This window comes from Chiloscyllium punctatum, chromosome 31 (genome assembly GCF_047496795.1).
Source record: "Chiloscyllium punctatum isolate Juve2018m chromosome 31, sChiPun1.3, whole genome shotgun sequence".
NCBI lineage: Eukaryota > Metazoa > Chordata > Chondrichthyes > Orectolobiformes > Hemiscylliidae > Chiloscyllium > Chiloscyllium punctatum.
In genome coordinates, this window is record NC_092769.1 from 25581252 (window position 1) to 25588323 (window position 7072).

At 45.0% G+C, this 7072-nt stretch overlaps 1 non-coding gene across 1 annotated transcript; it reads left to right on the forward strand.

The window, feature by feature from the left end:
- Window positions 1–5638: 5638 nt before the first annotated feature.
- Window positions 5639–5710, forward strand: trnah-gug (transfer RNA histidin (anticodon GUG)). Its single transcript has one exon. It is a non-coding gene; the product is annotated as a tRNA-His (tRNA).
- Window positions 5711–7072: the final 1362 nt, after the last annotated feature.

A 7072-nucleotide genomic window follows, 5' to 3' on the forward strand; every position in this document is an offset into this window, starting at 1 on the left:
TTCAGTCAACCCTATCCATACCTTAACTCAGTCATGTCTTGACTACATTTCCTTTGTACTGCGACAAACACTCCACTCTGTCCTGTCTTTCTTCACAACTGAAACCCTTCATCCCAAACAGTATCCCGGTAAATATCTCCTGCAATTTTCTCAGTGTAATCACATCCCTGCTATAACGTGACTTGCAAAACTGCACACAACACTCTTGCTTGAGGCTAATGAGCATTTGTTTAAAAATTTCTGGATTAGTATGAGGGCGAATCTGGCAAGGCAGAATTTATTACCCATTCCTAATTGCTCAGAGGGCAGTTGAGACTCGACCACATTGCTATGAGTCTGAAGTCACATGCAGTTCAGACCAAGTAAGGATTGCAAATTCCGTCCCGAAATGACATCAATGAAGCTGATTTTTTTCAACAATTGTCCATGGATATGTATTAGTCTTTAGATTCTTCATTGCAGATATTTATTGAAGCCAAATTTGACGATCACGGCATGGTGGGACTCAAGCGCGAGTACCCAGTCTATTACCTCGGTCTCTGGATTATCAGTCCTATGAAATTACCACAAGACCAACGCAGAAAGCCACAAAGCCGATCTTTAACAATAAAATGTCTTTTCACCAAAACTGCCCTGGGTATTTTCCATGAGCCTGACGCTCCAATTGTCTCTGTCCTATGTCAGTAAAGGCTGCTACATGGGGATTGATTTCACAACCGCGGTATCCAAATGGATCAATTTGTTTGAAGGTCCCGATGGTGGGATTGGGGCACGTTCACCCAACAACAGTGACCGCAGCAGCAGCACAGACAGAACAGTGTGAATGTGAAAGAGAGTGACAGATTAGGCATTGCCTCAGAGAAATGGGGGGAGGGACGGAAAGGAGGTTTAATGATCGTGGGAAGGAGAAAAATCTTCGACAACGGGTGTGTTTGAATGAAACGCAGAGATGTGAGAGAGCGGAATTTGAAGGTAAAACAATTAATTTCTTAGCATGTGTCACAAAAAAAAGACAACGGAGGGAACACTTCGTGCCGTGATTTGGTTTCAAATCGAGGTTGCTGTGGTCACAATGCAAAATACCGACAACCAGGATCACAGTAACCACAGAACAGGATGCTTACTAGCAGCAATAAGTATACTAACCGAGGAAATGTTCGGAAGTACAGCAAATGTCCAATATCAGTACTCAGCGAACAGTGACAGATATGTGGGAGCTGAGAATGAGCTGAATCTTTCAGTTCGATGTCCTCAGAGGCTGTGGAGATCCCTTGAAAGAAAAGGTTGAAAAGTAAGATTGATAGCTTTCGACAAAATATCAAAGACTCGGGGGACAGTACAGGATATTGTTCAATTTTATGCTTGAAGAACATTTTAGCTTAACATCGGCACAGCCGCCCAGATCCAACCGGAAATGGGGATGAGAATGAGTGCACAGAGTTACTCTCTGTCTCCAGTGATGTAATAGGTGAGCGTGCGTCCTTCTATGATGGTATAGAGGCGCAAGAAATTCCTCGGTTGAGTGTGCTCCTTATCAATGGAATGTTTGACCCCGTTTAGACTCTCATAGTGATCTACAGTACATCTTGCTAAGACAGCTGAGTGGCAAATCTGGAGCGTGTTGAGCACTTAACTTTGCAGTGTTTGGTTTCAAAGATGATTTTGCTATTTGGATCTGTGTTTCCGACACTGGCGGTGGCATCTGCATTTGCTTGCATCAGCTCAGTATCAGTTTCTTCCACACAGTCAAGACTTCAACCTGGAAAAGTTGGTGTTGGGGTGATATTTTAAACTGTTCGTCCTTGGCGATTGGAACACGGAAAGGGTGATGTTTAAGTTCGAAGAATAAAACCTGGAATGCAAGCCTGACCTCAGAAACAGAGATCATGACTTTAATTTCCTGCAATCCCATTCATTCATGTCCGTTTTGCAGGGGATTCAACCATCTTCACCCAGTCCTGCCTACGAGAGACTCCAGGACCAGAAAAAACAAGAGCTGACCCTTAATTCAAGAATCCCCACCGTGAGTGGAATCAGGCTAATCGGCCCTTCCAGTCCACACAGTCCATCCGAAGCGCATCCCACCAGACCCCACGGTATTCCCTCTCCCATAAGCCTGCATTTCCCATTGTTTATCCCTGTAACTGGCACATTTTTGGTCAGAGGGAGAAATAAAAACGCAAACACGCAGAGAATGTGCAGACTGCCCACAGACAGACACCCGAGGCTGGGATCGCACCAGGGTTTGTGGTGCAGCCAGACAGCAACGAACGAGGGGCAAAGAATAATTGTTGTCCTGACCAGTGATACTCACACCCTGTGGGTGAATGAGAAAAAATGAAAACACATTCACAACATGGACAACAGGATTCGTATCTGTGTGGACACAATTTGAAAGGATCGTTCATCCTGTGTAGAAAAAAAGGAGGTCGATACCATACAGAAAGCAGGGCAATGTGGGAACTGCTGGAAGGGATTCAATTAACCACAGAAATGGAAACTCATTTAATCAGTAACACTGTGGAGAGACCGTTCACCAGTCCCGTGTGTGGGAAGGGATCACTGAGCAAAACAACCTCCGGAGACTCCAGCAGGATAACATATCCCATCAGGTGTTCGATTATGCTGTCAATGCTGCTGTTAATCCCAACCAGGTATTTGCTCCATAGCGTCAATCATAGATTCATACAGCATGAACACAGGCCCGTCAGTCCAACCAATCCATGCTGGACATACTGCCAAACTAATCTAGTCCCATCTGCCTCCTGCTGTACCCGCTGAGTGGTTATAATGCCCTTGTAGTTTTATTACTGTGGTGTTAATCTAAAAACCCAGGTAATATTTTGGGTACAAAGGGTTCAGGTACTGGCATGACAGGTGGTGGAGTTTGAATTCAATAAGCACCTGGAATTGAAGAGTCTCGTGATGACCTGAATCAGTTGTGTGGAAAATCCCATCTGATTCACTCATGGAGTTCGGGAAGCAACCTGCCATAGTTATCTGCTCCGTCCCACATGAGACTCCAGATGGATAATATCGTGATTGACTCTTAAATGCCCTCTGGGACATAACTGACGTGCTAGGCATGAATACATTTATTTTAAAAATCCCACTTTCCCATTCATGTTTGGAATCAATTGTCCATTAAATGTTGCAAACGTACCCTCATCCATCACTTCATCAGCAAGTTAATTGCACACGTAAAACACCTTTCCTAAAAAAATGCCTCATATGCCTTTTTAAAAAAAAGAATCTTTCTTTTCATCTTAAACACATGCCCTCTCTTCTTGAAATCCCCATCCTGGGAAAAGGCAGCTATCGTTAACTCTAACTTACCTCTCAATCATTCATAACTTCTGTCAGGTCGCCGCTCAAACCCCTAACCTAGAGTGAAAACAGTCTCAACTAAGAGAAAATGAGAACTGCAGATGAGAGATCAGAGTCGAGAGTGTTGTGCTGGGAAAGCACAGCAGGTCAGGCAGCATCTGAGGAGCAGGAGAATCGACGTTTCGGGGAAGAGCCTGGTGAACGACATTTGCGCGAAAAAAAAATGATTCTCCTGCTCCTCGGATTCTGTCTTACCTGATGTGGTTTTCCAGCACCCAGATCTCGAATCTGAAAATAGTCTCAGCCTATCCAGTGTTTCATTGGAACTCAAACCTTCCACAGGCAACAAGCGTGTATACCTTTTCTGAACCTACTCCAGCTGAATAATATCATTCGAACAACTGGGCGACCAGAACTCGACATAATATTCCAGAAGAGGCCTCATCAATGTCCTGCAAAACTTCACCATAACGTCGCAACTACTATACACAAAGGACTGAGCAATGAAGGGAAGTATGTTCAATGCATTTGAACCATCTTGTCTGTCGGTAATGCAAATGACAAGGAATTATGTACCTGCATTCCGAGATTCCGTGTTCTCCAACATACGCATAGCCATACTCTTTTTGTTGTACCAAAATGCAATACCTTCCATATATCCAGATTGAACTCCATGTTACATTTTTCAGTCCAACGACACATTGAATGAAGATCCTTTCGAATCTTAGATAATCTTCCTCACTGTCTACAATTCTGGTGTCGCCTGCAAACCTACGCAGCACGCCTGCAGTGAGTTCCACTGTTTTCTCATATAGATCAATGATTCCTATTTACTTGTAGTGGCCGTGATTTAGCAGTGTGCAGATCATACAACAGGAAGTCATGCAATTAACCATGAGGAAGAAAGCCGCAGACTGCAGGGAGATATCAAACAATTGGAAATAAAAATGGTGAAAGCAATTCATTCCAGGGAAGTTGGTGATAGTGAATCAAAATTAAACTTCAAACCAGCTGCTCTCGCTCCAGTTGTGGCACTCAGCTGTCTCAGCAAGATGCACTGTAGATTGCTGTTATTATAAACAGGAACACATATTCCCTTCTGCCCCGCCTTTGACCAGGAACACTCCCAACCTCGGAATTGCTTGCGCCTCTAAACCATCATAGAAATACCGTGCATTCTCCGGTTGTGTCACTTGAGCCATCGAGTATCTGTGCGACCTCATTCCCATCCCGATTTCAAGTTGGTTCTTCGCGACTGCGTCACTCAGTTCCTCTGATTCTGGGGCTAGGAACTGGGACTATGTGGCAGCAGTGGTTACTGCCTTCTGTGGGGAAACTCGGGAAGTAACCGATGTTAAACTGCATTGCTATTGAAGTATACATTTCAACAAAAGCTTGGTAAAAACAATGACTGCAGATGCTGGAAACCAGATTCTGGATTCGTGGTGCTGGAAGAGCACAGCAGTTCAGGCAGCATCCGGGAGCAGTAAAATCGACGTTTCGGGCAAAAGCTCTTCATCAGGAATACAGGCAGAGAGCATGAAGGGTGGAGAGATAAGTGAGAGGAGTGGGGGGTAGGGAGAAAGTAGCATAGAGTACAATAGTTGAGTGGGGAAGGGGATGAAGGTGATAGTTCGGGGGGTGAGGGCGGAGTGGATAGGTGGAATAGAAGATAGGCAGGTAGGACAAGTCAGGATACGTCATGGGGACAGTGCTGAGCTGGAAGTTTACAGGTGGGGTGGGGGAAGGGAAAATGAGGAAACGGTTGAAGTCCACATTGATGCCCTGGGGTTGAAGTGTTCCGAGGTGGAAGATGAGGCGTTCTTCCTCCAGGCGTCTGGTGGTGAGTGAGCGGCGGTGAAGGACACCCAGGGCCTCCATGTCCTCGGCAGAGTTGGAGGGAGAGTTGAAATTTTGGGCCACAGGGCGGTGTGGTTGATTGGTGCGGTTGTCCCAGAGATGTTACCAAAAGCGCTCTGCGAGGAGGCGTCCAGTCTCCCCAATGTACAGGAGACCGCGCCGGGAGCAACGGATACAATAAATGATATTGATGGATGTGCAGGTAACAAAAGCTGCACTGTTCTCAGAGTCTTTGAAGTTTTGGAGAAATCTATTTACCTCAGCCTTCAGCACATTAATGATGGAATCACCACAGCCTCTGTGGGCACCGATGTAAAACGGTCAGCCTATTCTGAGTTCTCACATATTTGCCACTGTTCGCTAAGCACTGATATTGTGCATTTGGTGCTCTGCCTAACATTTCTTATGATACTGTACTTATGGCGCGTGCTTAGGGTGTTGTCTGTGGGATGCCGTGATCGTATAGTGGTTAGTACTCTGCGTTGTGGCCGCAGCAACCTCGGTTCGAATCCGAGTCACGGCAGTAATCGCTCTATTTGTCCCAGTCTTTGGTGAAACACAAAGGAATCAGTTGTTTTAACGTTTCGATTTTCTCCAAGGTAATTTTATTTTCCTTCAAGCTCTGCTCGCTCACATCTCTGTGGTTTCATATGTCAGAATTCAAATCCACCCGTTCTCAGAGATTTCTTCCCTCCTACGATTACTAACCGAACTTTCCATCCCATACCCCCATTTCATTAATTTGGAGATGCCGGTGTTGGACTATGGAGTACAAAGTTAAAAATCACGCAACACCAGGTTATGATCTTACAGGTTTAATTGAAGCACTAGCTTTCGGAGCGCTGCTCTTTCATCATGTGTTTGTGGAGTCATTTCCTATTTCACTAAGGCACTGCAGAATCTAACACTGACTCTCCCATTGATACCATTCAGTCTGTGATGCTGCGCTCACTGTTGCTGGGTGAACGTGCCCCAACCACACCATCGGGACCTGCAGACCATTTGGTTACCACTGTTGGGAGTTCAATACTCATGTAGCAGCTTTTACCAACATGGACCAGATATTATTGGGGCGGGGGGGTGTCAAGCTCAGGAAAATGGCACAGAACAGTATCGGGGAAAAGCGACTTCATTGGATCAGATCAGTTTCACTGCTTTTCTGCAATGGCTGAGCGCTATTACCACTGGACACTGGACTGTTTATTCAGACACCATGGACTCGGGTTTGACTCAGACCATGCTAGGTGGTAGAATTGGGATTCAATAAATACCTGGAATTACGAATCTAAAAACTCCTATATATCCATGTTCAATTGTTGAAAAACTAATCTGACGTCATTTAAGGAATGAAACTGCCATTCTTACCTGCTCGGGCCTCCATGTGACTCCAGACTCACTACAATATGGTTGAGTCTCAACAACCCGCTGTGCAATTAGGGATGCCAATAAATACTGCCGAACCAGCGACGCCCTCATACTGTAACGGAATAGAAAAAAAAAAGTTCATTCGGCTCTATCTAGATTACTTTGCGCAGTTCTGCAATTCAGAGTACTGCATGGATGTGATCACACTGGGAACGTTGCAAAAGATTCACTGGGATATTGTCTGGGCTGAAAAGTTTCAGTTGTGAGGAGTTCACTGGGGTTGTTTGTCGCCGAGCAGAGGAGATTGTAGAAAACATGACTGAGATGTACTAAATAATGAGGGATATGGATAGGGTAGACTGAAAGAAGCGTTTGTTATTGGTGGAGAGTTCGAACACTGGGGCCAAGAGACTTCCGAAAAAGGCAGAAAGTTTTGAGTAGATTTGCGGAAAGGGTCAGAGAGGCGGAAATCGTCCTAATCTTTAAAAAAAATTGAGATGTGAATTTCTGATGCGAAAAT